This window comes from Gopherus flavomarginatus (assembly GCF_025201925.1).
Source record: "Gopherus flavomarginatus isolate rGopFla2 chromosome 13 unlocalized genomic scaffold, rGopFla2.mat.asm SUPER_13_unloc_1, whole genome shotgun sequence".
Taxonomy (NCBI): Eukaryota; Metazoa; Chordata; order Testudines; family Testudinidae; genus Gopherus; species Gopherus flavomarginatus.
Genome location: NW_026114609.1, coordinates 4,934,888 through 4,962,330, shown reverse-complemented (window position 1 = coordinate 4,962,330; position 27,443 = coordinate 4,934,888). Strand labels below are relative to the sequence as shown.

General features: G+C 49.9%; 1 long non-coding RNA gene and 1 other non-coding gene across 2 annotated transcripts in view; both read left to right on the top strand.

Moving 5' to 3' along the window:
* LOC127041000 (uncharacterized) overlaps positions 1-27,401 on the top strand; it is a 51,454-nt gene extending 24,053 nt beyond the window's left edge. The window contains exon 4 of the long non-coding RNA XR_007771578.1: positions 27,376-27,401. This is a non-coding gene — a long non-coding RNA (uncharacterized LOC127041000). The remainder of the gene's footprint in view (positions 1-27,375) is intronic.
* Positions 6,688-6,769, top strand: TRNAS-UGA (transfer RNA serine (anticodon UGA)). Its single transcript has one exon. It is a non-coding gene; the product is annotated as a tRNA-Ser (tRNA).
* Positions 27,402-27,443: the final 42 nt, after the last annotated feature.

Below are 27,443 nucleotides of genomic sequence, written 5' to 3'. Positions count from 1 at the left end.
TGGGCGGAGGCAGGAATGGAGCAAAACACGCCTGGCTGAAGGTTTTGTGTTCAGCCTTGAGGATTAATCCTGAGCCTCCAGCATGGGTGTTGGGAGATGGATTTCTGAGTTGCATCCAGCACAGTCTTCGGGCCTGAGCTGAAACCACTGAGGCCAAGAGAGATGGGTTTGAGGTGGCCTTTGAGGCTCCCAGCAGGTCTTGAGGAGCTAGGGGTTATCGCCATGCCTGGGTGGGCTCAAACCACCATCCTTTCAATTAACAGCAAAACACACTGACCCATTGCGCCACGGAGAAACATGTCTGCTGTTACCAAGGCTGCTGCCTAGCAGCCTGCGCATCTGCCTGCCAGCGCTAGAGCTCGCAAGGCAAGTGTGGGTGCTGGAGGCTGTAAGTAAAGAGCCAGCAGAGTGACACAGCAGAAGCGTGGTGGGTCCATAACCCAAAAGGCAATGAATCAAAACCGTCTTCTGCTAGGCATGTGCTTGTTTCTTTTTGCTGGGGGCCTTCAAAGGAGGAGGCAACCAGCAGAGCATTGAAAGCCTAGGCCATGAGGCAAGAGGTGGCTGAGGTGTCCGCCTGCCGGAGAGCCCGGCACCTCGGGCTGTGTGGGCTGAAGGATTTTTTTAATTTCTCAAGAAACCTTTGTGGTTTTCAATGGAAATCTAAACCCAAAGCTAAAATGTTGAGGATTTTGTTTTCATTTTTGCAACCCCCCAGTGAAAAGGAGTGGGTTGTGTTGACTTGTTCACTGTCCATCCCTTTTCTTTTCCTAGACTTGCGTCTACAGAGTGTCAGTCCTACTGAGCCTCAGGCCATGGTCTCCAAGGTTTTGGAAATGTACCGACCTGTCCTGGACATGGTCCCTGCCAGCTCATGTGACGCTGGCTTTGCTGAGCCTGCTGCTGGGGAAGAAGGAAACTTTGTCTCTCAGCTGGACGTTCCCTTCAGGTGCCCAGTCTTCAGTGTGGCTCGAATGTCCATGGATCAGGGTTCACTGACCCAAGAGATAGCTTTAAAAAATATGAACGTTTTCACAAACACACTGACTTTCTCAATTTTCTTTTTCTTGGTAACATTTCATGGATCTTTTGGAGATGAATCGGTTAAAAAATACAGGAAATCAGGGTGTCACCAAAAGGATATAATATAAAGTTTGCAGTTAAAGGTACAGAAAGGAACTGAAAAGGCAGCTGCAGACTTTAAGACTGTTTCTTTAAACAAGAGGGGGCAATCAATGTGACCCCAAAAACCTTGGGACTCATAATCTGATATTGCAGAGAGGAACTTTGTCTGTTTGCAGTGTATTTCAGCCTATGTTTCGGACTGTGAGAAATCTGTTAAGAATGGGACTACAATTCACCATTTCCTTCTCCGCTGCACTTCCCTTTCCTCTGGCCAGGTCAGGGGAATGGTCCTGAGGCAGGAAAGGGCCGGGCTGTTGTGGGAAGTGGTGGCCGCGTGGCAGGCGAGGAGCTGCAGAGAGCTGGATGCGGAGGGCAATCCCCAGGAACGGATGCAGATCCACATGTGGAACAGGCTGTGACTCCCAGAGCTTACAGCTGGCTGCAGGTCTGGGTGGGGTTCTGGGGGAGCAGCAGCGGCTGGGCAGGGAGCCAGTACAGAGCAGCTCCAATGAGAGACACGAAGTGAACCTGGCCTGGAAACCTGCAGGCTCCAATTTGCTTGGCTAGAGATTGGAGTGGAGAGGTCACCCCAGGCTTTAGGCCTGAAGTAGGGTTACCAACTTTCCGCACAAAACCAAACAGCCTAACCCCGCCCCTTCCCCAAGGCCCCGCCTCTTCCCCGAGGCTCCGCCCCTGATTCACTACATTCCCCCTCCCTCAGTGACTTGCTCTTCCCCACCCTCACTCACTGTCACTGGGCTGGGCAGGGGGTTGGGGTGCGGGAGGGATTGAGGGTCCTAATGGAGGGTGAGGGCCAGAAATGAGGGGTTCAGGGTATGGCAAGGGGCTCCGGGCTGGGCAGGGGGTTGGGGTGTGGTAGGGGGTGGGGGTTCTAATGGGGGGTGAAGTCCAGAAATGAGGGGTTCAGGATACGGGAAGGGGCTCCGGGCTGGGACGGGGGTGGGGATGCGGGAGGGGGTGAGGGGTCTAATGTGGGATGAGGGACAGAAATGAGGGGTTCAGGGTATGGGAAGGGGCTCTGGGCTGGGCAGGGGGTTGGGGTGCAGGAGGGGGCTGAGGGCTCTAACGGGGGGTGAAGGTCAGGAGTGAGGGGTTCAGGGTACGGGAAGGGGCTCCGGGCTGGGCAGGAAGTTGGGATGCAGGAGGGGGTGAGGGCTGTAAAGGGGGGTGAAGAGCAGGAATGAGGGGTTCAAGGTATGGGAAGGGGCTCTGGGCCGCAATGGGGGGTGGGGGGTGGGACTGGGTGAGGGCTGTAAAGGGGCGTGAAGGGCAGGAATGAGGGGTTCGGGGCACAGGAAGGGGCTCCAGGCTGGGTAGGGGGTTGGAGTGCAGGAGGGGGTGAGGGCTCCGGCTGGGGGTGTGTGTAACCTTCCCCTTTCCCTAGCCATGTGTCTGAGCCACCAGGGTCAGCAAGTACAAGGCTTCGCTGCTGAAGCACTGACAGTGGGTACGTCTACACTACAGGATAAATTCGAATTAGCTTAAACCGATTTTATAAAACAGATATTATAAAGTCGATTGTGCGTGTCCACACTAGGTACATTAATTCGGTGGTGTGCGTCCGTGGTCCGAGGCTAGCATCGATTTCTGGAGCGGTGCACTGTGGGTAGCTACTGTAAAAAAATGAGGCCAATAACGTCGATTTGCATCCACACTAACCCTAAATCGATATAGTAATATCGATTTTAGCGTTACTCCTCTTGTTTTGTAGGAGTATAGAAATCGATTTAAAGAGCCCTTTAAATCGATATAAAGAGCAGTGTAGTGTGGACAGGTGCAGCGTTAAAACGATTTAACGCTGTTAAAATCGGGTTAAACAGTATAGTGTGGACCAGGCCAGTGTCCAGTGACGCTACACCTGGCCCTCTACTGACAGCTCAGGGGTTTGGCGTCTTCTGGCACAGAGACTCCACAATAACTACAGGGTTATTTCTAATGGGTTAAAGCAGAACTTGTGCTGAGATTAACACGTCTCTCATGGGTCTGGAGGTTTTACAGCATGAACTGGCTCTGCGTGTGGGTACTGTGCATGTGTTTGAGTGATACCAACATGGCTGAAACACACAACTCCCCATCCTGGGGGTTTCCATCCCGCCTCATTCCTTCCACGGGGGTCACTGACCCGGCTCCTCTACAGCCAGATGTCCTGATGGGCAGCAGCCGGGATGTTAGGAGAGGTTCTGTTTTCTGTGACTAGTGACAGGCCCAAAGTGACTCCCACCAGCCCCCATTGCCTTGCGCTGCAGCTGCCAGTCTCTGAATCCTGGCCTGGAATTCAATTGGAACGAGGCCCCTGGGAGCTGGATAGACCACGAGTCAGACACTGCAACATTGTAGCCAGAACATCCATGTCTAGATTTTAAGGCCAGTCAAGACAACTAAATAATCCTGTCTAACCCCCATGCATGTGACAGGCCACAAAGTCACCCCTGCACTGAGCCCAACAACCGGGATTAAACTAAAATATTGCAGGCCTTAGGAGAATATCCCGTTGTGTGCCACAGGCAGAGCATAGGAGAGGCAGAGGGGTACCAATACGGGAGGCCCCTGCACTGGAATTGATTTGGTGAGATGTACCCAGCTGATCCTGGCAAGTGACTTGTGCCCCATGCCGCAGAGGATGACAAAAACTCCAACATCCCTGCCAGTGTGAGCTGGGGGAAATTCCTTCCTGACCCCAGCAATGGAGATCAGGGAGACCCTGAGCATGAGAGCAAGGCCACCAGCCAAGCACCGGAGAGAAATGGTTTTCTATCTCACCTGTGAGCACTTTCTTCAGTCCCCCCTGTCCCCTCTTGCCACCCCCATGTGGGGTGGAGAATCCATCATTGCCCTGGGTACTTTGTTCCAATGTTTAATCACCCGATTGCAAATGTGTCCCTTATTTCTCATTTTACTTTCTCCGCCATTAACTTCCAGCCACTGGTTCTTGTTCTGCCTTTTGCTGCTGGGTTAAAGAACCCTTCAGTACCCAGAATTTTCTCTTTGGGAGGTGATTTACGCATTGTCATCAAGTGACCTCTTGGTCTTCTCTGTGATAAACTGAGCAGATTGAGCTCTTGTCTCGCACTGGAAGACAACTTTTCAGTGCTTTTTTTCCTCTTCTCTGCTCCCCCGTCCAATTTTTCATTCTTCATCTTAAAATGTGGCCAGGACGACTGTGTGCAAGAGTCCAGTGTTGGTCTGAACAATGTTGTACAGAGATAACACTAGTGCCCTATAACTAGTCACTGTTCTCCTGTCTGTACATCCAATGACAACCACAGCATCGCATGGGGATTTCATTCTGAGTTGTTTGTCCATTATGACACCTAAACCCTTCTCCGAGTCACAGCAGTCTGGCCTTGCTCGTTAGTAAAGCTCAGGCCATGGCTACACTGGCGCTTTACAGCGCTGCAACTTTCGCACTCAGGGGTGTGAAAAAACACCCCCCTGAGCGCTGCAAGATACAGTGCTGTAAAGCCTCAGTGTAATCAATGCCACAGCGCTGGGAGCACGGCTCCCAGCGCTGCAAGCTACACCCGTAGAGGATGTGGTTTACGTGCAGCGCTGGGAGAGCTCTCTCCCAGCGCTGGCGCTCCGACCACACTCACACTTCAAAGTGCTGCCGCGGCAACGTTTTGAAATGTCAAGTGTAGCCATACCCTCAGTGTGTTTGAATGGCCACAGCTGCCCAAGTGCTCTGTAACATGCACAAGGGATTCCACTCCTCAGTCACCTTCAGTGCTGCTGGTCTCTTTTCTCTTTCTTCTCCAGGATCCACATGTGTCATTGTGGGGGGAGTTCTCCTCCTCTCTTTGCCTGGGAGCGATGTGACCCCCCGGATGGACTGACCAAACCCAGGATTCCTTCAGCCTGAAAGCAGAGGGGAGCCTTCACCCGCTCCCTCTTTAAGGCTCCAGTCCCAGGTCCTAAATTTCCTGCCAAAGCACAAAAATCCACACTGAGCCCAACTCCTCTCTCGGTGGTGATTTCCTTTCTCCCACAAATCTGTCTTGAGGACACAGCCCCTGCAAGGGGCAGTTTGCCCTATTAAACAGCTCGGGAATGTCGTCTTTTTCTTTTCTCCTTTCAAGAGTAACTTCATGTATTTCTAGTCTCTTTATATGACCCCCCGATTTGCCGCTTCCAATTCTCTGCTGTACATGCCAGCACTGGATTGGCTGATGTGCCTGGAGCCATCCTGTACTGGGTACATGGGGGACTTGCAGGATCAGACCCTGAAATCGCTTTAGAGGGAAATTCTAACCCTAATCTGTTCCTGGGAGATGTCGGTACGGACCCAGGCCGTCGAGCACCATGGAGTGAAGAGACCTATTTTATCAGTAAGTCAGACCCCCCAGCTGCCCACTGCCTGGATCACCTCCCCCCAGGTGACGTGAGCCACCCTCCAGAGCCATTGCTGGGCCACAGGGGACAGCCACACAAGCCATGGGGATGGGCAGCTCCCAGGAATCTCGGCAACGAATCTCCAGGTCGGAGGGTTTCCCCTAGTGCTGGATCCACCCTCAGGGTCCAGCCAGCCAGCAGCTTCCACCCAAGCCTAGAGCGCTAACAGCAGCAGCATGCCTGGGGGCCTGGCCGGTGACTGGGGCCAGTCACCTGGGCATGAACCCAGCCGACCTCAGGAGATGGACCCAGGTCACCAGCCCAACCCACCACGCAGCTGCTGCCACTACCCCATTAGTGCATGAGCTCCCATGGACCACGCTGGGGAGATCCCCCAGCTGCAGGGTAGATGCCCCTGAGCACCTGGCAGGGCACAGCTCCTGGCTGACCTGCCCTGCTGACTTCTCTACTAGGCTGGGTGGATCTGGGGCCAAGGGTGCTGGGTGACAGGGGGGCGTTGGCTCTGGGCTGGGACTGTCACTTCCCCCCCTCCCCATCCAACAAGATCACAGCAAACGAAACCAGCTCAGCCTGCAGGGGAAGAGTTCAGTCCAGGGCCTGGTGCATTCTGGGAGCAGGGACAGTGCAGAGAAAGGGCAGATACAGGGCACCTCTGAACAGTCCGCACAGAACTGCTTGTCCTGACCCACAGCCCCTGTTATCCCAGCCCTGGGCTCCCCTCTCACTGCTCTGCCAGTGCCCCTCACTCCCGATCCACAGACCTCCCCCGCTGTATCTGTGACTTCTGCTACGGAACCACCAATGCGCTGACTCCTCTTGTGAGACATTTCTCTACACAATACTGCTGCTATTCCAGTTACTGACTCCAGGAAACATTTTCCTTAGCCTGATTCCGTGCGTCACTGGTTTCTATAGCAAAGGTCAGTGTCTGGCCCTGTGGCCCAGACATCCTCATTCACATCAAGCTTGAAGTTGAGAATCATTTCCCATTCCCGCTCTGTGGGAGGGGAGACTTTTAAATGCGCTCTCTGTGTGACTGCACATGGCTAAGCAAAGAGAACAAACCCCAAATCCCCCCTGTGCTTTGGGAGCCAGGTTTGCTGTGGGAATTCTGTAGTTCAGATGACTTCATGCCTGGGCATTGTGATTCTTTACCAGTTTCTCTGGCAGTGGGGTAGTTTTATACTCACAGCTGTGATGGCCGAGTGGTTAAGGCGTGGGAGTTGAAATCCAATAGGGTTCCCCTGCGCAGGTTCAAATCCTGCTCCCAGCGAGGTCTGTGTTTTAGCTACTCTCTAACCTGGGCAATACCTCTCTACAACCCCCTGAGACACTCTCAATTCTCTCCCCACTCCAAGTAAATCCTGTTCTGCTCCTTTCATAGAGATGCCTGGGACACCACTTCTCAGCACCTGAAGCCTCTGGCACTCACCTTGTGCCCCATAGATCAGCCATAGCCCTGGTTCTGCTCCTCTCTCTAGCGTGCGAAAGGAGCCAAGTCAGCGATTCCATGGGTGCTACAGGGCTGCAGAAAAAAAAAAGGTGCCCAGCAGCCGCCCCTGCACCTCCCACCTAGCAGGCCTGGCCGACAAGCTTCTCCTTCTGCGCCTCCTGCTGGCCATTGATGGGGTGTGCTGGAGGATGGAGGAGAGAAAGAAGTGGGGCAGGGTCGAATAGGAAGAGATTTGATGGTTTGGGGGCAGGGCCTGAGGTGGAGCAGGCATTGAGCTCCGCCCGGGAACTCTCAAAGTCAGCGGCTCTGAGTGCAGAAGCCTTCCCTGAGTCTGAGCTGCCAGGATCCCTGCCGCAGAGCAGGTGCCACAAGTCTCAGCCTCTGTCCCACACATGGCTCTGGGCACCACCAGGAATCAATTGGCTGCTGGCACACAAGGCAACTTAAAAGCTGAGTCCCTGGACAGCAGCTCAAACCCTGGCTCCTCCCATTAAGAGCCTGAAGCTCTACTGACTGAGCTAGCCAGGCTTGCTAGGAGCCTCCACCCCTCCTCTTCTTCTCCATGGCCACTGCCAAATCCTCCTTCTCTTCCTCTGTCCTGCACCTGAGGGTCACTAAATCTCCTCACCTAGACAGCCAGCTCATCCACTGCACCCCAATCCCCCATGCCTGAGCCTCCCTGCCAAAGTCCTGCATCTGGCTCCATAGAATTAATTCTCACGTGTTGCTGGGAACTCTACTTCTTGTGCCCAGAGAGTCTCAGCCCCCCTCAGTAGAAGACCCGAGAAACACAGTGTCTGCCTTTTCTAAAGAAGTGCTTGGAGGGGCTTTTCTCATGTGGCCTAATGACTAAGGCATCTGACTTCAGAACAGGAGTTGAGAGTTCAAGTTACTTCAGGGTTGTGTTGCTGCAGTTTTACCTTCGTGCTGAAATTCCTGCTCCCTTCAGGGCTGGAACCTCTTCTTGGCCGCTCAGGCCAGTGCTCTGGCTTCAGCTAGAGACCTGGGAAGGAATTCAGGGGTGAGTGTCACAAAGACTGGGGCATGAGCCCCAGGTGCTTCCAGTCTAGCCTCTGCCCTTCCTGACTTGCCAAAGAAAATGGGCAGCTGCCCGGGCTGGCATGTAGAGCAGTTTCCCTCTTCCAAGTGTGCACCTGTCCCTGTGCTTGAGGGGGTTGCTACATAGCGCCTTGGTAACCTGCATGTTTCTCTGCTTCTCGCCAGCTGGGGAAAAGCCTCTTGGGGTAAAGTCTCCTGCCCCACGGCAAAAGTGAGCACTGTGAGTGGGAACAGACAGGGGCCACACCAGGGGGCTGGCCCTGCTTTCCTAGCTTCTTCTGATGTTGGTGACAGAGCATCAGCAGCTCCCTTGCATGCTGGTCTGTGGGTCGCTTTCAGTGGGTGTTTGGCATGGCAGGAAGCAGCCTGGCTGAGGGTCTTTGTGGCTGTATGCTGGCCATGCATAAGCATGGTCCTCCCCTCCTCTTGCCCTGCCTTCAGTTGCTCTGTGGCTTATAAACCTTCCCTTGAAGTTGTCAGCACCAGCAGCCTCTGCTCTAGGTGTCCAGAGGAGGGAAGGTGTGAGGGGCTCCAGGCTGGGCTCCACTTCCCTCCTGCCAAGCCCTGACTATTAATCCCGGCCTGGCATTCCTTTCTTCAAGCGCCGTGTGGGCCAAAGGAAAAGTGTGGCAGCAAGCACAAGGGCCAAACTTGTGGGAATCAGGTGAAGCAGCAAGAATCCCAACCACCAGGTCAAACCACAGGACTACAGGCAGCCATAGCCACTTCTACACCCCAATCCATTGCAGCCACCTCAACCAAAGACCTGGCTCCAGTGGGTGTGAGTCACCCAGCAGGAGGGAAAAGACTCACTCTTAAACAACTGGAGACAGGGAAATTGAGCGCTTTGAGCTCCAGGGCTTTACCACAATCCAACACAAGGTCCCACTGACATTTGAACTCAGATTCTAGGATTCAGAGTCCCAAGTGCTGCCTATTACACCATGGGATCAGCTAGTGCTGCCTTCTCTGGCCATCGGTGACCCTCATGGGGCTGGCTTGTGTAAGGGACTGTTGGCCCTTTACTAAAACTTAGTGGGGTTTTTGGTTGGCTAGTTCCCAGTCCCAATAGAAGGGAGAAGGGTCAATGGGAAATCAGAACCTTGAGACCGACATGCCCTTGGGGCAATGGTCACAAACTGGTAGGGAACATGGGAGAATTTGTTAATGGAGAAAAATTCCTGGTGAAAATTGGCAAAGCTGTGGAGATTCTGAAAAGTTCCTGTGAATATACACATGAAGATACAAACAGAGAGACAAACACACACAGAGAGAAAGAGAAAATCACACACTGCACAGGCCCACACAGACATAAACAAAAACCAAACCCACACAGCACACAGAGCCATATACACATAAGGGAAAGCCACACAAAATATAGAAAGAACAAATCCACACCAAAAAATACAGCAAAAGCCCACAACAAGAAAGCACAACAACCACATACCAAAAGAATACTAAGCAAAAAAACAATCTGTATGCAAAAATCATACACACACACACCCAAAACTATGCCAGGCATCCACCAAAATCACACAGGACCCACATGCAGATCAACACGACAGACGAAAAACACATCAAAATATAGAAGGCCAGGCATGGTTGGAGTCTCACAGCGAAGAGGGTGAGCACACAGGTGGTTTGGGGAGCAAAGACTGAGGGGGAGTCAGGGGCAGCGCTCTGGGCTCTGTCTGATCCCTCCTGACACAGGTGGCTGGTAGAGAGCAGAGCCTGGTAGATCTGTGGAATCTGCCCTGCTCTCTGTAAAGCAAGGGGACCTCGGTGTCTTTTGAGCTGGAATTGTATTTTCTGCAGGACAAAATGATTGGCAGAAGCCATTTGCTTAAAGAAAACTAGTGCTTTAGGTGAGGTTTAAACTCACAGCTTCAGCATCATTCCCCTCAGCACTGCTACTATAAGTCCTGAGCACTAATCCATTGCACCTCTGCTGCCTGAGGGTCTTGTCTCCTTGATTCATGGATGGATTAGGGGTTGAGGGGGTTGCATTAGGAATGGTCAGAGGCCCCTCTTGCTTTCCAACCACCTTGTGATGCCGGCCGCAGAACGAATGCTGGTCTGTGTGTGGCCTTCAGTGGGGGTTTGGCATGGCATGGAGCAGGCTGGCCGGGTGTCTTTGTGGCTGTCTGCTGGCCACGCATAGGCATGGTTATCTCCTCCTCTTGCCCTGCCCTCGGTTGCTCTGTGGCTTATAAACCTTCCCTTGGAGCTGTCAGCACCAGCCGCCTCTGCTCTAGGTGCCCAGAGCAGGAAAGATGTGTTGGGCTCCAGCCTGGGACTCTTCCTCCCTCCTGCCTAGCCTTGACTATGAAGCCTGGCCCTGGCACTCCTTCCTTTGAATGTCATGTGGGCAAGAGGAAGAGTGTGGCAGCTGCAGGGACCAAAGTTGTGGACATCAGGTGAAGCAGTGAGAAACAACCATATGGTCAACAGCAGGGCTCTCCAGCCAGAGTGTTAAGTTCAAGGACCCCAACCTATAGCAGCCAGCCCACTGAACCGTCCGGACCAAAGACCTATCTCCAGTGGGCATCAGTCACCCAGCAGGAGGGAAAAAACTCACTCTAGTTCACCCTGAGGGAGGGGAGCCAACACACTGAGCTCCATGGCTTTGCAGGAAACCAGCATTGCTCCAGGAGGTCCTACTGAGATTTAAACCCAGGATCCAAAGTCCTGAGTGCTGCCCATTACACCATGGGACCTGCTGCCATTTCATTTTCTAGACCCCTGTGACTCTCAGCTGGCTGGTTTGTACCCTGCACTTATTGCTTCCCACTAGCAGCTTCCTCTTGCGGGACTCTCTCTCCTCCTCCAGCGACTGTGGTCCTGCACTATCAGATCCGCAGGTCCTGCCCTGAGTCCCCGCATCCCCCTGCTTTGTCTCCATTCCCTGCAGGCCACAAAAATGTAGGGGAGCTGCCTCTCCCTTCACTCAGTGCTCCTGCTCATATCGGCCAGCTGCAGCCTCATCTCCTGGAACTCGGCCAGCTGTCATTTGATCCGGTCACACAGTCACATGCTGACTGGCTCCTCAGCATGGATGCTCTTGTGGAAACCCCACAGGTGACGCTGCAGGACTTGGTACCGTTGGTTTCTTTAATGTTGTGGTATTTCCCCAGCAGCTGGAACAGAGCCACCAACAAAGCAGGGGGGGCGGTGGTAGGCTCCGGGATGGAGTTTGGGTGTGGTGCAGAATCTGGGCTGGGGGAGGGGGTTGGGGTGCAAGGGGGACAGTGGCAGGCTCTAGGAGGGATTTTGGGTTCATGAGGTGCAGGTTCTGGGCTGGAGCAGGGGGTTGGGATGTGGCACCTATCTCAGGCAGCTTCTGAAAGTGACCCACACCCCCATTTGGCACAATTCCTACATGGAGGAGGCTGGGAGAGTCCCCTGGCACCACTGCCCACAGGCATCAACCCTGCAGCTCCCATTGTCGCAGTTCCAATGGCAGAGTTGGCACTTGGGGCAGGCGCAGCGTGCAAGAGACACACCCCACAGGGGCCGCAGGGACGTGCCAGATGCTTCTGGGGGTGGTGCACCGTGTGAAGCGAGGGTGGGCAGGAATCTGCTTTAGCCCCACTGTGCTGCCGGTAGTGGTGGCAGGAACCCCCGGGCCCTTTCCAATCACCCGGGGCCAGCTGCTCAGGCTTTCTGATGGGGAAGCAAAGGGAAGCCACAAGAGTGGTCATGTACCCCCCATGAGCAGTTCTGGGGAGTCTTTTGGGAGCTCCTGAAGTAGGCAGCAGAGAGGTGCAGCCTCGCCACAGAGTCTGTTTCCCTGGAAGGGAGAGGGGGCTGCAGGGTGATACCCCACCTCTGAGCATCCAAGAGACTCTGCTCCCCACTGCCATGCTGGAGCCTCCACATTTATTTATCGGCAAATAAAATTTGCAGAATTTTAAACTACTGTGCACAGAATTTTTATTGTGCAGAATCTCCTGAGGAATGAAACCGACTCAGGGAACCTCCTTGAATTGTCACTGCTTGGTTAACCACTCAGCCACCACACCAATGCACACAGAGAGTGCCAAGCCCTACTGCTATGTGGGGGTGGGGGCTGGGGTCAGGTCATACACATTCAGACTGTACGCTCCCCCAGCTACAAACCGCTGCTGATTTCCCATTTAGGACATTAGCCCTTACTGACAAGGTTTGTCTGTGGTCTCTTTTTATCTCATGCTGCAAGTTAGAAGGATATTTATTTATTTATTTATTTTTCAAAAATACACAACTCCCTAAACCTGCTTTTAGCAATCAGAAGAATTTAGTGTCACCTTATTTTTGCCTGCCCCAGTAAAAAAGCAGAGGCTTTTGTGGTTTTCCTGACTCAGAGGATGAAAACAAACATGTGTCGGTCCCAGGGGTGGCTCTAGGCACCAGCAAAGCAAGCAGGTACTTGGGGCAGCTCATTTGCAGGGGCAGCAGCTAAGAGGGATCCAGCCTGGGAGCAGTGACCTAGAATCCTACTTTTGTCATCTCCGACTCAAAGAATACTTCCAACACACCTCTGGACAACATCCTAACCCACAGAATCCTTCCTACCAATGTTATAATAAAAAGGATTCTGCATGGACTCCTCCTGAGGGTCGAAACAACAGACTGGACTTCTACATAGATTGCGTCCATCAATGTGCACAGGCTGAAATTGTGGAAAACAGCATCACTTGCTCCATAACCTAAGCCGTACTGAACACAATGCCATCAACAGCCTCAAGAACAACTCCGACATCATAATAAAAAAGGCTGACAAAGGAGGTGCTGTCGTCACCATGAATAGGTCGGAATATGAACAAGAGGCTGCTAGGCAGCTCTCTAACTCCACATTCTACAGGCCATTACCCTCTGATCCCACTGAGAGTTACCAAAAGAAACTACACCATCTGCTCAAAAAACGCCCTGAAAAAGCACAGGAACAGATCTGTACAGACACATGGCTAGAACTCCGACCAGGTGTATTCTATTTGCTACCCAAGATCCATAAACCTGGAAATCCTGGATGCCCCATCATCTCAAGCATTGGCACCTTAACAGCAGGATTGTCTGGCTATGTGGACTCTCTCCTCAGGCCCTATGCTACCAGCACTCCCAGCTATCTTCAAGACACCACTGACTTCCTGAGGAAACTACAATCCATCGGTGATCTTCCAGAAAACACCATCCTGGCCACTATGGAGGTAGAAGCCCTCTACACCAACATTCCACACAAAGACAAGCTGTCAGGAACAGTATCCCCGATAATATCATGGCTAACCTGGTGGCTGAACTTTGTGACTTTGTCCTCACCCACAACTATTTCACATTTGGGGACAATATATACCTTCAAGTCAGCAGCACTATTATGGGTACCCGCATGGCCCCACAGTATGCCAACACTTTTATGACTGACTTAGAACAACGCCTCCTTAGCTCTCGTTCCCTAACGCCCCTACTCTACTTGTGCTACATTGATGACATCTTCATCATCTGGACTCATGGAAAAGAACCCCTCGAGGAATTCCACCGTGATTTTAACTATTTCCATCCCACCATCAACCTCAGCCTAGACCAGTCCACACAAGCGGTCCATTTCCCTAGACACTACTGTGCTAATAAGCGATGGTCACATAAACACCACTCTATATTGGAAACCCACTGACCTCTATACTTACCTACATGCCTCCAGCTTCCATCCAGGATGCACCACATGATTCATTGACTACAGCCAAGCTCTAAGATACAACCGTATTTGCTCCAATCCCTCAGACGGAGAGAAACACCTACAAGATCTCTATCAAGCATTCTTAACACTACAATACCCACCTGCTGAAGTGAAAAAACAGATTGAAAGAGCCAGAAGAGTACCCAGATGCCACCTACTACAGGACAGGCCCAACAAAGAAAATAACAGAACGCCACTAGCCATCACCTACAGCCCCCAACTAAAACCTCTCCAGTGCATCATCAAAGATCTACAACCTATCCTGAAAGATGATCCCTCACTCTCACAGATCTTGGGAGACAGGCCAGTCCTCGCTTATAGACAGCCTCCCAACCCGAAGCAAATACTCACCAGCAACCGCACACCATACAACATAAACACTAACCCAGGAACCTAACCTTGCAACAAAGCCCAATGCCAGCTCTGTTCACATATCTATTCAAGTGACACCATCATAGGATCTAATCACATCAGCCACGGCATCAGGGGCTCATTCACCTGCACATCTACCAACGTGATATATGCCATCATGTGCCAGCAATGCCCCTCTGTCATGTACATTGGCCAAACTGGACAGTCTCTACACAAAAGAATAAATGGACACAAATCTGACATTAGGAATCATAACATTCAAAAACCAGTGGGACAACACTTCAACCTCTCTAACCACTCACTGACAGACTTGAAGGTGGCAATTTTGCAACAAAAAAACTTCAAAAACAGACTCCAAAGAGAGACTGCTGAACTCGAATTAATATGCAAATTAGATACAATTAACTCAGGCTTAAACAGAGACTGGGAACGGTTGGGTCATTACACTAATTGAATCTATTTCCCTATCTTAAGTTCTCCTCACACCTTCTATGGGTTACCTTAATTATCACTTCAAAAGGTTTTTGTTTTTCTCCTGCTGATGATAGCTCATCTCAATTGATTAGACTCTTCCTGTTGGTATGCATACTTCCACCTTTTCATGTTCTCTGTATGTATAAATATCTCCTGTCTGCGTGTTCCATTCTGTGCATCCGAAGAAGTGAGCTGTAGCTCAGGAAAGCTGATGCTGAAATAAATTTGTTAGTCTCTAAGGTGCCACAAGTACTGCTGTTCTTTGCAGATACAGACTAACAGGGCTGCTACTCTGAAGCCTGGGAGCTGAGAACCAACAGGGAGCCTTGGGAGCTGTAGTTCCTTGGTTAGCTCCCTGCCTATAGAGTCAGCCCTGGAGCAGGGAAAGAACTACATTTCCCAGCATTCCCTTGACTGCTATCAACAGGGAAGGGAGGGGGAGGGAGTATGGTAGCTGAAAGCTCATGCTGCAGCTTGCTGTGAATGGAGAGCTCACTGCTAGAGCGGGGTGGCACTGTGAATGGGGAACAAATGTGCCCAAGGAGTAGAAGGCTTTGGCCCAGATACCCCCTTCAGAAGACATCCCCAGACTGGCTTAGGGACACTGGTGTGACCTCACCTTGCAGCCCCCAAAGAAGGAATTGAGGGGACTAAATGGACAGTGCCCCTCTCTATCTGAAGCCTAGCAAGGGAGGTATGTGGGTCCCACTAGAATTTAAAATGAAAAGTAAGGGAGGGGAGGCTCTACTGGACCTGGGCAGCTTTAGATACAGTACCAGGCACGTAGGAGGATTTCCACTTCTGAGCCATGGAAGCAGAAATTGACTTTTCCTTTCCAGATTTAGCTAATATTCAGAAAGGGAATCTAGCACCTGCCTTCCAGATTTGAACACCTCAAAGTTCAGGAGTGCTCAAGCTCAGTTTGGGCAGCTGATACTTCATTTCTCCCAAATCAAATATACTGATCCACTGTAATTTCCTGTAGAAAAAGTAGGATAAAATTGAGCAAGAAATGCTTCCCAGAGGTTTTTAGGACTGGAATTGCTATTTTCAACAGCCATTGCCTTTTTGTTTGTTTAAAAGGAAGACCGTGATATTGCATTGGCAAATTCCCCATAGAAACGAAGAGTGGAACAAAAAAATAATAATAAAGGCACCTTAACTTTTCCTCATTTATGGAGGACAGTCTTACAATATGCATCCAGATGTCTTCCAATCACACAAGCTGAAAATTGTTCCACTTTACTGCAGCTCTGTAACCATGTGGGAATCAATCCTATGTGTGTTCTGTACACATCCAAAATTCCTGCTGAATGACCCACCCTAGGAGCAAGTTACCAGTGACCCAGAGCTGGGGCGGAAGGAGGGTGCAGATGAGGGGAGCAGAGCCCAGGGCTGGGGCGGCAGGAGGTGCAGGTGGAGGGAGCAGAGCCTAAGGCTGGGGTGGCAGGGGGTGTGTGGGTGGGGGAGCACTGGTGGGGGGTGAAGGGGAGAGCCCAGAGCTGGGGAAGCATGGGGTGCATGTGTGCGAGAGCCCAGGACTGGCTTGGCAGGAGGTGCGGGTGTAGGGAGGAGAGCCCAGGGCTGGGACGGCAGGGGGGTGAGGATCAGGTGGTAGAGCCCAGGCCTGGGGTGGCAGGGGGGTGGGAGTGGGGATAGGGGTAGGGGGAGGTCCAGAGCTGGGGAAGCAGGGGGTGCAGGGGCAGGGGAGAACCCAGGGCTCGGGCAGCGGGTGGGGCAGACAAATTATTTTTGCTTATGGCAGCAAAAAATCAAGAGCCGGCCCTGTCTCCACATACTGTAAGGTAGGTAGGAGCGGATCGTTATTATCCCTACTTGAAAGAGGGAGAAGCTAAGGCTGAGAAAGGAGAATTGACTTGTCTCAGATCACACAGCCAGCCAGTGGCAGAGTTGGAAATAGGACCCAAGAGCCCTGATTTCCAGACTAACCATCAGATCTTGAATTTTAAACTTTGACTAACTTGAGTAAAGTGTTCTCAAATGAGCTGCAGACCAACACTGCACAGTAATTATTCAGCAAGTATTTGAGGAGAACTGCAATGTTAGAGAGAATCATGAACTGCTCAGAGACCATTAATGCACCGAAGCAGCAGAATTAATCAAACATATAATTGGTTCTGACTTATTTCCTTGGTCTTCAAAGAGAACAACAAGGACCTGAGTCTCCTCCCTGTCTATAACCCCCTGCTCAGACAATCAGGGTAGAGACTGAGGACAGGAGGCTGAGGGTTTTCAGCAGAGAGCCCAAAGGATGGCCCAGGTCACCGGTGGAGATAACTGACCGAGCACTATTTCAGCTCCACATTTCTGGGTGGACCTCCCACAGTGTGTGCTGCCGAACACTCCCCCGCAACACACACACAGACACACACACTGCTCCTGGTGTTGGGAGGGAAACAGATGAAAGGAGAAAAGAAGAAAGAGACAAAAAGAAAGGAGGGAGGGAGGGATGGAGGAAAAGGTGAAACACAAAGGACAAACCCTAATGTCCCCAGTGATTCTAAGGGACAAAATCCCAGGTGCAGAATAAAATTCTGCGTCCTTAAACTTGTATTTTCCATGCCTAGATTTCAACTGTCAACAGATGGATCAGACTGAACAGGTTTCAAACCTCGAGGAGGCTCTTACCTTCTAATCAGGGACTGCAGTTTTCTAGTAAAATCAGGAAAAGGGAAGGAGGAAACTCAAGAGAGGTTCCTCCTGGCACTCACGTCTGTGAACCCAAATACTCTCTCAGTCCTCAAAGAGAGACCTGGAGAAGGAGACTTGCTGAAGCAAAGCCACAGGGGTCTCTGAGGTTTCCCTGGCCCTTCGCCCCTGTCCTGCCTGGCTGATGTTGCATCTTTCTGTGAGGTCACCACATCCCCACCACCTTTGACCAATAGTCTTAGCTCCTGAAAAATGCCTTTGCGATGTCACTGCCACACCCCTCCCTTGCTGTGCTAATGTCCTGCCCCTGGCCAGGCACTTTGGAGGTTTGAGCTACTCCCTGTGGATCACCCCACTCAAGGAGCATTTGTTCTAGGAAGCAAGCCGGCTAGACAGTAACACATCAGACGCTGCTCCCAGCGCTACACTCAGTTTTTCAGAAATTAGTCAACTTTATGGCTAGAAGAGACCATTAGAGCATCTAATCTGACCCCCTGCATATCACAGGCCTCCTGTATGACACAATAGCTACTTTTGGGGCAAACACATTCCAGAAAGGCATCTAGTTTTCATTAAATGACATCAGGAGATGGCAAATCCACCACTTTCCTTGGTAGCTTGTTCCTGTGGTGAATCATCCTCGCTGTTGCATATTTGTGTCTTATTTGTAATATGAATTTGTCTCTTTTCACCTTCCAGCAATTGGGTCTTGTTATGCCTTTCTCTGCTAGACTAAAGAGCCCTTTTATACCCAATCTTTTCTCTCCATTAAGGCCCTTCAACACTTCAATGAAGTCACCTTTCAATCTTCTTTTGATAAGCTAAACAGGTTGAGCTCGTTCAATAGCTCACTAGAAGGCATTTTTCTCCAGCCAATAGAACATTTGTTGGCTCTTTGCTCATCAGAATCCTGAACCCCAACTGGATGTGGTTCTTGCTCTTCTGCACAACATAGCTCCTGGAGAAGAGGGATCTGCAAATGCACATTCATATGATACCTTTGTTTAATTGATGAAAACATAAACTAGACACTTAGGGCTGGTCTACACTACGGGGAGAAATCGATCTTAGATACGCAACTTCAGCTACATGAATAACGTAGCTGAAGTCGAATATCTAAGATCGGATTACTCACCCGTCCTCACCATGCGGGATTGATGTCCGCTGCTCCCCCTGTCGATTCTGCAACTCCGGTGGGGTTGGTGGAGTTCCGGAATCGATATAAGCGTGTTCGGGGATCAATATATCGCGTCTAGATGAGACGCGATATATCAATCCCCGAGCAATCGATTTTAACCCGCGCGGGTAGTCTAGACGTAGCCTTAGAGGGTTGAAACTGATTTCAGCTGATGGACAGGTTTGCTAGATTTTTATGCATTTGGATAGCGAAATGTTGAATGTTTAGATTCATATCAAGCCCCCTCGTATAGTGGAGCTCCTGAACATAATGGAGAATGGAAATGAAAATGTTTTCCTTTTTTAAAAAAAAGAAAGAAATTTTTAAGAGAACGCTGGGGTTTGAACTGAGGACCACATGAGTTGTAATCAAGCACTCTACCACTGAGCTACACCCCCATGATGACAAGTATATGGAATCATGATCTCCAGGACTTTGAAGGACAAACCCTGCTTCATCGATGTCCTTTGCCATTCCCAGACCACAGATGGTTTTAAAAATGAGATGTGACCCTGCTTTAATGGGGTTGCCAGGGCTGGCATTAGACTTGTTGGTACCTGGGGCTGAAGCCAAAAGTCTGAGCCCCACCACCCAGGGCTGAATCTCTCAGGCTCTGGTTTTCGCCCTCCCCCAATGGGGCAGAGCTCAGACTTTGCCTCCTCTGCCTCTGCTCAGTGTGGAGGGGCTTGGTCCCTCTTTCCAAGGCCATGTAGTAAGTTTTTTTTGGCAGAAGGGGGTTGTAGTGAAAGGAAGTTTGAGAAACCCTGGCATAGAGCCTCTGAATATGTCTAGACTTGGCTCCCTGTGACACCATGGGTAATCAGACACTGAAAATACAGCCATGCAGACACCACACACCAATCTTGCCTAGCAGGCAAGAATCAAACCTCCATAGAGAGATGCCTGTTGTTTTTAAACCCATCTCCCTAAGCACTCAGCCTCAACCACTTAACAAAGGGGCTTTTCTACACTATGGTTCTGGTCTCACTGAAGGGTCAATTCCAATTGTTTGTTCAGACCAGCATTAGGGAAAATGGTGCCCTGGGCAAAACTTGTACTTTGGCACTTCCCCATTGCCCCTGAATGATCCCCACTCCCCCTTTACTGCTAGCTCCTGCACGCCCAACCCTTGCACCTCCTTCACCCCTAACTCCTGCCCCCTCCTGTGCCCTTAACTCCCCGTGCCACCAGCCATTGCCCCTCTTCTGCAGCCCCTTCACATGGTTCCAGTGCTGGGGGCCCCGCACTTGTTCTCCCTTTCCCTGGGCTTTGGCATCACTAGCCCTGCTTAGCAAGTAGGGTTCAGTGGTTCCCAAAATGTGGGGCATGACCCCTAGGGGGACACAGAGGAACATTCTTGGGGGCACCACAGGGCCTGAGCCAGCCCCCATGGAGGAAGCACCATTCAGCCTCAACGCAGTCTAAATGTCTAAATCCCAGTTTTATTTAAAAAAAATTCTCTAGTTGTGTATTTCTTAGTTTTTATCTCAAAAGGTAACATCCTCATCATCTCCCCCAGACACCCTGGGACCTGCCCAAATTATTAAAATACCCTCAACCCGAGCAAGGCCAGAGCAGTGAACCAGAGCTAGTGTCTAGGCCAAGCTGTTCTCAAGGAGGCAACTCAAACATTTTCTCCCTGCTTCTCTTGGCAAGGTCTGACTGAGAAAACTAAATTCCCCAAACTGAAAATTTTCTGCTGAAAAACCAATACTAGTTTGTTTGGAGACTTTGATTTGAAAGTATTATTGTTATTATTCTCTTCTGATTTCTGAATCAGTTCAGTCTTTCTCCTCCAGGTGCGTTTCCAGCTGCTGAGTTGTGGAGGAGAGAGGCCAAGTCATGATGTCTTGTGGATAAGGGAGAAGCGGTGGATGTGATATACCTAGACTTTAGTAAGGCATTTGATACGGTCTCGCATGATATTCTTATAGATAAACTAGGAAAGTACAGTTTAGATGGGGCTACTATAAGGTGGGTGCATAACTGGCTCTATAACCGTACTCAGAGAGTAGTTATTAATGGCTCCCAATCCTGCTGGAAAGGTATAACAAGTGAGGTTCCGCAGGGGTCTGTTTTGGGACCGGCTCTGTTCAATATCTTCATCAACGATTTAGGTGTTGGCATAGAAAGTACGCTTATTAAGTTTGCAGACGATACCAAACTGGGAGGGATTGCAACTGCTTTGGAGGACAGGCTCAAAATTCAAAATGATCTGGACAAATTGGAGAAATGGTCTGAGGTAAACAGGATGAAGTTCAATAAAGATAAATGCAAAGTGCTCCACTTAGGAAGGAACAATCAGTTTCACACATACAAAATGGGAAGAGACTGTGTAGGAAGGAGTATGGCAGAAAGAGATCTAGGGGTCATAGTGGACCACAAGCTTAATATGAGTCAACAGTGTGATACTGTTGCAAAAAAAGCAAACGTGATTCTGGGATGCATTAACAGGTGTGTTCTAAACAAGACACGAGAAGTCATTCCTCCACTTTACTCTGCACTGGTTAGGCCTCAACTGGAGTATTGTGTCCAGTTCTGGGCGTCGCATTTCAAGAAAGATGTGGAGAAATTGGAGAGGGTCTAGAGAAGAGTAACAACAATGATTAAAGGTCTTGAGAACATGACCTATGAAGGAAGGCTGAAGGAATTGGGTTTGTTTAGTTTGGAAAAGAGAAGACTGAGAGGGGACATGATAGCAGTTTTCAGGTATCTAAAAGGGTGTCATCAGGAGGAGGGAGAAAACTTGTTCACCTTAGCCTCCAATGATAGAACAAGAAGCAATGGGCTTAAACTGCAGCAAGGGAGATTTAGGTTGGACATTAGGAAAAAGTTCCTAACTGTCAAGGTAGTTAAACACTGGAATAGATTGCCTAGGGAAGTTGTGGAATCTCCATCTCTGGAGATATTTAAGAGTAGGTTAGATAAATGTCTATTAGGGATGGTCTAGATAGTATTTGGTCCTGCCGTGAGGGCAGGGGACTGGACTCGATGACCTCTCGAGGTCCCTTCCAGTCCTAGAGTCTATGAGTCTATGTCTCTTCCCCTCTTTCATCGTTTCTTCCAACTTGATAGGAAGTTCCTTTGCTACGATGTGAGTCAAGCAGTGTCCATTGTCTCTGTGCTATCTCAGAGAAGCCTGCATTGTACAAGGTTCCTGGGATAGTCCTTGGGAATGTGGATACCTTCAATGGGCCAGCAGCGAGTCTGGCTCCTCCTTTGTCGCACCTGAAAGGCTGGTGGTGAGCATTTCTCAACCTCATCACATATCTCAGTAACGCACGCAAAGCAAAACTTCATAACTTCTCAACCAATGCGAGCACACACAATCCAACAAGATATTAATGTTCAACAGATCAAGACTTTTGAAATGATACCTCACCAGGCAGACTTTGTACTAACCATGTCATCATTATATGAGAGTGGTGAATATGGGGCTTCCAGGTGCTGCTTTGAGAACAGTGTGCCACACCTGGGCTTCCATTGCAATGGAGACATACCCTTACAGTCCATCTCTCCTGGGATAAAGATGGCAGCATGGCTGGCCTGGGTCATCTTACTTGGGCTCATGGACATAAAGCTCAGAGGCTAAAAACTGTGCTGCAGATATTTGTGTTCACACTGAAGCCTGGGTTCAGAAAGCCTCACCGGGCCTCAGAGGTTGGGCTCAAGCCCATATGTCTGCACTGTAATTTTATAGAGGTTTGGAGGGAGTTTAGCAAGTGGAAATGGTAAAACCACATTGAGGGGACTGGACTACTGACCTATCAGCTCTTAACACCCAAACATTCAGTAACTCTATCATCAGTGCCTGTGAGTGTAATTTAAACCATAGGTCCATCTAGCTCTGAATCTTGTCTTCTGACAGTAGCCAATACCAGGTGCCCTAAAAGCCACTCCCCAAGGCACTACTGGGAGTTGAACCCAGGATCTGCTGTTTACAAAAGAAGTATTTTAACCAGCTAAGCCATGGTGCCTGCTGTTATTTAAAGTATTGTGTTTGCCCACACCTGACTGTCTGCCAATCCCCACTGCATCCTGAAGTGTTGCTAGTGTTTGGCTTCTGTAAAGCAGAGGAGAAGGTGAAGTTTTGCTCCCAAGGTGTGTGTGGGATTCTTTGGACAGGTTTACACTACAAAATTAGGTTGGTCTAATTACATTACTTAGGCTGGCAATGCAGTATATCAACCTAATCCCAGTGTAGATAGCGGCTCAGCTGTTAGAACTTTCTGGAGCTATGAAAGGGGAGGGGCCCAGCCTCTGTAGCAGGAATGCAGGGCAGGAGAGTTCATGGCAGGCATTATGGGATACTGGTGGAAGCCAGTTATGGTGATATAATGACCAGCAGCATTTACCCTGACAATTTGTCACTTTAAGTTTGCTGCACAAAGCTCTAGGCCTCTTGTAGAGGTGGTTTTATTTTGTCACCAAAAAAGGGCAGTTTTGTCACCGGACGTGGCATTGCAGCATGTACACCAGCCACAAGCTGCCAACCAAGGGAGCGTTGTGTGTTTTTCACACATTTGAGCAATATAATGATGCTGAAATAACTTTGTAATGCAGAACTGGCCAAAGATTCACACACCCACAACCTGCAAGGAAAACCTCACCTGCTCCTCTGCTTTGCAGAATCCAAACACATGCAAAGCTTATCAGGCCCTGGTGGGGATGGCAGGGAGTCAGGTGTGAGCAAACACTGTACTTTAGCTACAGGAAGGTACCATGGCTTAGCTGATTAAAGCCCCTGTTTTATAAACAGGAGAACCTGGGTTCGACTCCCAGTGATGCTTTGTTGAGTAACTTTTGGGGCACCTGGTATTGGCTACTGTCAGAGGACAAAACACAGAGCAAGAAGGACTTTTGGTCCAGCCTAGGATGGCTGTTGTCATGGTTTAAATTACACTCACAGGCATTGACAATAGAGTTACTGAAAGTTTGGGAGTGAAGAGCTGATAGGTCAGTGTTCCAAGCTTCTTGCAAATGACCCCATCCCTCTGGGGCAGGGGCAGGTCTGGGCTCTCACACCAAATGGCTCATTGTGGCTGCCAGAATCTGTGAACAGCTCATTTAGTTTCCACTGAGGATTGAGTCCTGCTTCGTGCACTGTGTGTGAGAATGAAAATCCTAAACCGCCCTTTGAAATAACGAACGCAGCAGGATGTGTTATTGTTCCTTCCTCAAAGCAGACAGACCAATGGAGAAATGCCATTGAGTCCGCGGTAATACTCCACTGCCATTTTACCTTTTTTGCTTGCTAAACTCCCTCCCAGCCTTGTGGGGTCCAGAGCCCGGTATTCAGCCAGAGCGCAGATGTCTCCACCGCAAATTTACCACCCCACAGCCCAAGCCCTGGGAGCCTGAGCTTGCATGGGACAGCCATGGGTGTTTCATTGCAGTGTGGACGTAGCCTAGAATTATGTCTACACTGCCATTAACACATCCAAGTCACTATTCTCAAACACTGGGTCAGTTGATTGAGGCTTGTGGGGCTTGTGCTGCAGGGTTATAAAATTACAGTGTAGACACTTGGGCTTGAGCCCAGCCTCCGAGACCCCAGGAGGGGTGACGGTCTCTGAGTCTAAATTCCAGTCTGAGCCCCAGGAATCCAAATCAGATCATCCAGGCCAGACAGGCCACAGGGATTTTGTCATAGTATAGATGCCCTCTCAGGGTATGTCTACATTGCAACGTAAGCCCAGGGTTAGCAGAGGTCATGTCAGCAGCCCCAACACATAAACAATGAGGAAAAGACCCACCCCCAGATAAGCTGGTCAGTGTCCTTCCTCCTACGGTTTGTTAAGTCCAGCAACCAAAAGTCCTTTAACATGAGCCATCCCCTCTCTGCACCCTACTCACAGCTGTTGTCCTTAGTCAGTGCAAGCCCAGAGGTGCCTCTGTACAGTTCACCTGCCATCCTGGGTGGAAGAGAGGGAAAATAAGAAGGCACTGTACTCACTGTGCTGTTTAGGGACTCACTCATCCCTCCACAGCCACCCTATTCTAAAGTTGGTCTAACATCTAAATTTTAGTATTAGGACCCAGCCCCCAGCCCACTTGGCTTTGGAACCCCTGTCCACTGCCTAGCAAGTGCTATTGAATTGAGAGTGAGTCCCTCAATTGGGGTCTGCCAAGTACAGTTGTGCTGCCCTCAATTCACACAACAAGGATAACAACCTTTTATTTCTCCTGCCCCAATAACAAGGAGACTGGGAATCCAACACCAGGCAAAAGTGATCATTTCGGCAAGCAACCCAACATATTTCCAACATACCGTAAAATCCACATGCAGATTCATACATGAAACCTTGCAAGAAAATCTTCCTGAGGGGGGGTCTAAAGCACCTGCTGCTGGAGGGAAGGAGGGGGCTGTGGGTTGGGACAGAGGAGAAGGGTGAAGAGGAGTAGGCTCTGGTTGGGAGTGAGGAGCAGTGTGCATAGGAGGGACTAAGGGTTGGGACTGAGGGGCACTGGGAAAAGAGGGGACATGGGTTTAGGCTGAAGAGCATCCTCCTTTGGGGATCCAGCAGGAAAGGGGAAGGCAGCAGGTGATTCTAGTTCCTTAGGGATATTCTGCGTGTTTGTATGTGTGTGTGTGTGCAGGGAAGGAACATGCTATATGCCCAGAAGCCTTTATTCCTCCAGGCTGCAAGGACAAAGGGGCTGTCAGGAAGTTGCCCCTTCAAACCCACACACAAAAAGGCCCTTCTGAGAAAAGGGAAAATCCTGAAGAGAAAAAGTAACATCAAAGAAGACTCCAGAGAGACAGTCAAGAGCTTGGTGAGTAGTTTATCACCTGACCAGGGACTTGAAGCCTGGACCCTCAGATTAAAAGCCTGACGTTCTGCCAACTGAGCTAGCCAGGCTTACAAGAAACAAGAGCAACTTGGGGCAGAGGAAAAGCTAGTGAAGAAAACAAGTGCAAGAAACAATAGGGGAAACCTGCTGCTCTCACTGGCCTGGTCAACACTACGAGTTTATATTGAATTTAGCAGCATTAAATTGCATTAACCCTGCACCCGTCCGCACAACAAAGCCCTTTATATCGATATAAAGGGCTCTTAATACCGATATCTGTACTCCTCCCCGACGAGGGGAGTAGCTCTGAAATTGGTATTGCCATGTCGGATTAGAGTTAGTGTGGCTGCAATTCAACGGTATTGGCCTCCGGGCACTATCCCACAGTGCACCATTATGACCACTCTGGACAGCAATCTGAACTTGGATGCACTGACCAGGTACACAGTAAAAGCCCCATGAACTTTTGAATTTCATTTCCTGTTTGCCCAGCGTGGAGCGCCGATCAGCACAGGTGACCATGCAGTCCTAGAATCAAAAAAGAGCTCCAGCATGGACCGTATGGGAGATACTGAAGCTAAGGCTTTTTCTCAGCTCATTTCACCACCCTCTATCCTGTGGAGTTGAGTTTATCGCAGGTGTTACCCAAAATTGGGCTAGCTAGTAAGTGTAGGGAGGACTAATAACCCACCTGAGTTTGGCAGAAAGCAGCACATTTATTATACTGACAGCTAAGCTCAAAAGAAGAAGGAGGGGAGTGTCACACTCACACTCGCATACTCACGCTCCCAGGACAGGCACAGCACTGAACACGTCAGGGTTCTGCAAGGTAAGTGTCCCACAGCGCAGCTATGGATGATGCGATGAAGGTAAGTCTTCCTGAGGCACAGTGAAATACAACGCAGAGAACCACTGGCCAGGCGGCCCGGGCAAAGGGCATTCACTGGAGGTACAAGTTTGTGAGTGCTCTCCTGAGCACATGGCCCCTTCTCCTTTTAAGGACCTCCACCTAATGGTCTGCAACTAGAGATGACTTGGCTGCATCTGGTTGGTCACACTCCACCTTGGGCAGTGTCCATGCTCTGGGTGTGTGACTGCTGCCTAATTAGAGTCCCAGACACCTTGTCTGCCTGGAAGCTCTTCTGCTCTTCAACCAGCCCATTCATCCCTCGAGTAGACCAGGAGGAAGCGAGAAGAGTAAAGCCACTTCACGGGCATTTAGAGAGGTAGAGGAGACAAAAGCAGGAGCAGGGGAAGTATAAGAGACCTTTTGATCATAGAAATCACTACTGCTCCTACAACAGTAGGGACAGGCCAGTAGGAGCTGGGAAAATTAAGCCCTCATGTTTCTGCCTGCTTTCAAACCAGACACCTTTTACATGTTAGGCAAACGTGATAACCACTACACTAGAGAAACTCTGTCACAGGATTTTGCCCCTCCCTTCATAAAAACATAAGAATGGCCATACTGGGTCAGACTAAAGGTCCATCCAACCCCACATCCTATCTGCCAACAGTGGCCAATGCCAGGTGCCCCAGAAGAACTGAACCTAACAGGTAATGATCAAGTGATCTCTCTCCTGCCATCCATCACCACTCTGACAAACAGAGGCTAGGGATCCCATTCCTTACCCATCCTGGCTAATAGCCATTCATGGACTTAACCTCCATTAATTTATCTGGAAAAAGAAGGAAGAGTACTTGTGGCACCTTAGAAAATGAACAAATTTATTTGAGCATAAGCTTTCCTGGGCTATAACCCACTTCATTTTGCCATACACACTATAAAGAGAGTGATCAGTTAAGGTGAACTACTATCAGCAGGAGAAAAAATCCATTTTGCAGTGATAGGATGGCCCATTTCCAACAGTTGACAGGAAGGTGTGAGTAACAGTAGGGGGCAAATAAACATAGGGAAATAGTTTTACTTTGTGTAATGACCCATCCACTCCCACTCTTTATTCAAGCCTAATTTAATGGTGTCCAGTCTGCAAATTAATTCCAATTCAGCAGTCTCTTGTTGGAGTCTGTTTTTGAAGTTTTTTTGTTTTAATATTGCGACTTTTAGGTTTGTAATCGAGTGACCAGGGAGATTGAAGTGTTCTCCGACTGGCTTTTGAATGTTATAATTCTTGACATCTGATTTGTGTCCATTTATTCTTTACGTAGAGACTGTCTGGTTTGGCCAATGAAGGAAAGGGCTGGATTCAATGGTTTCTTCCAGTTCTAGGAGATAG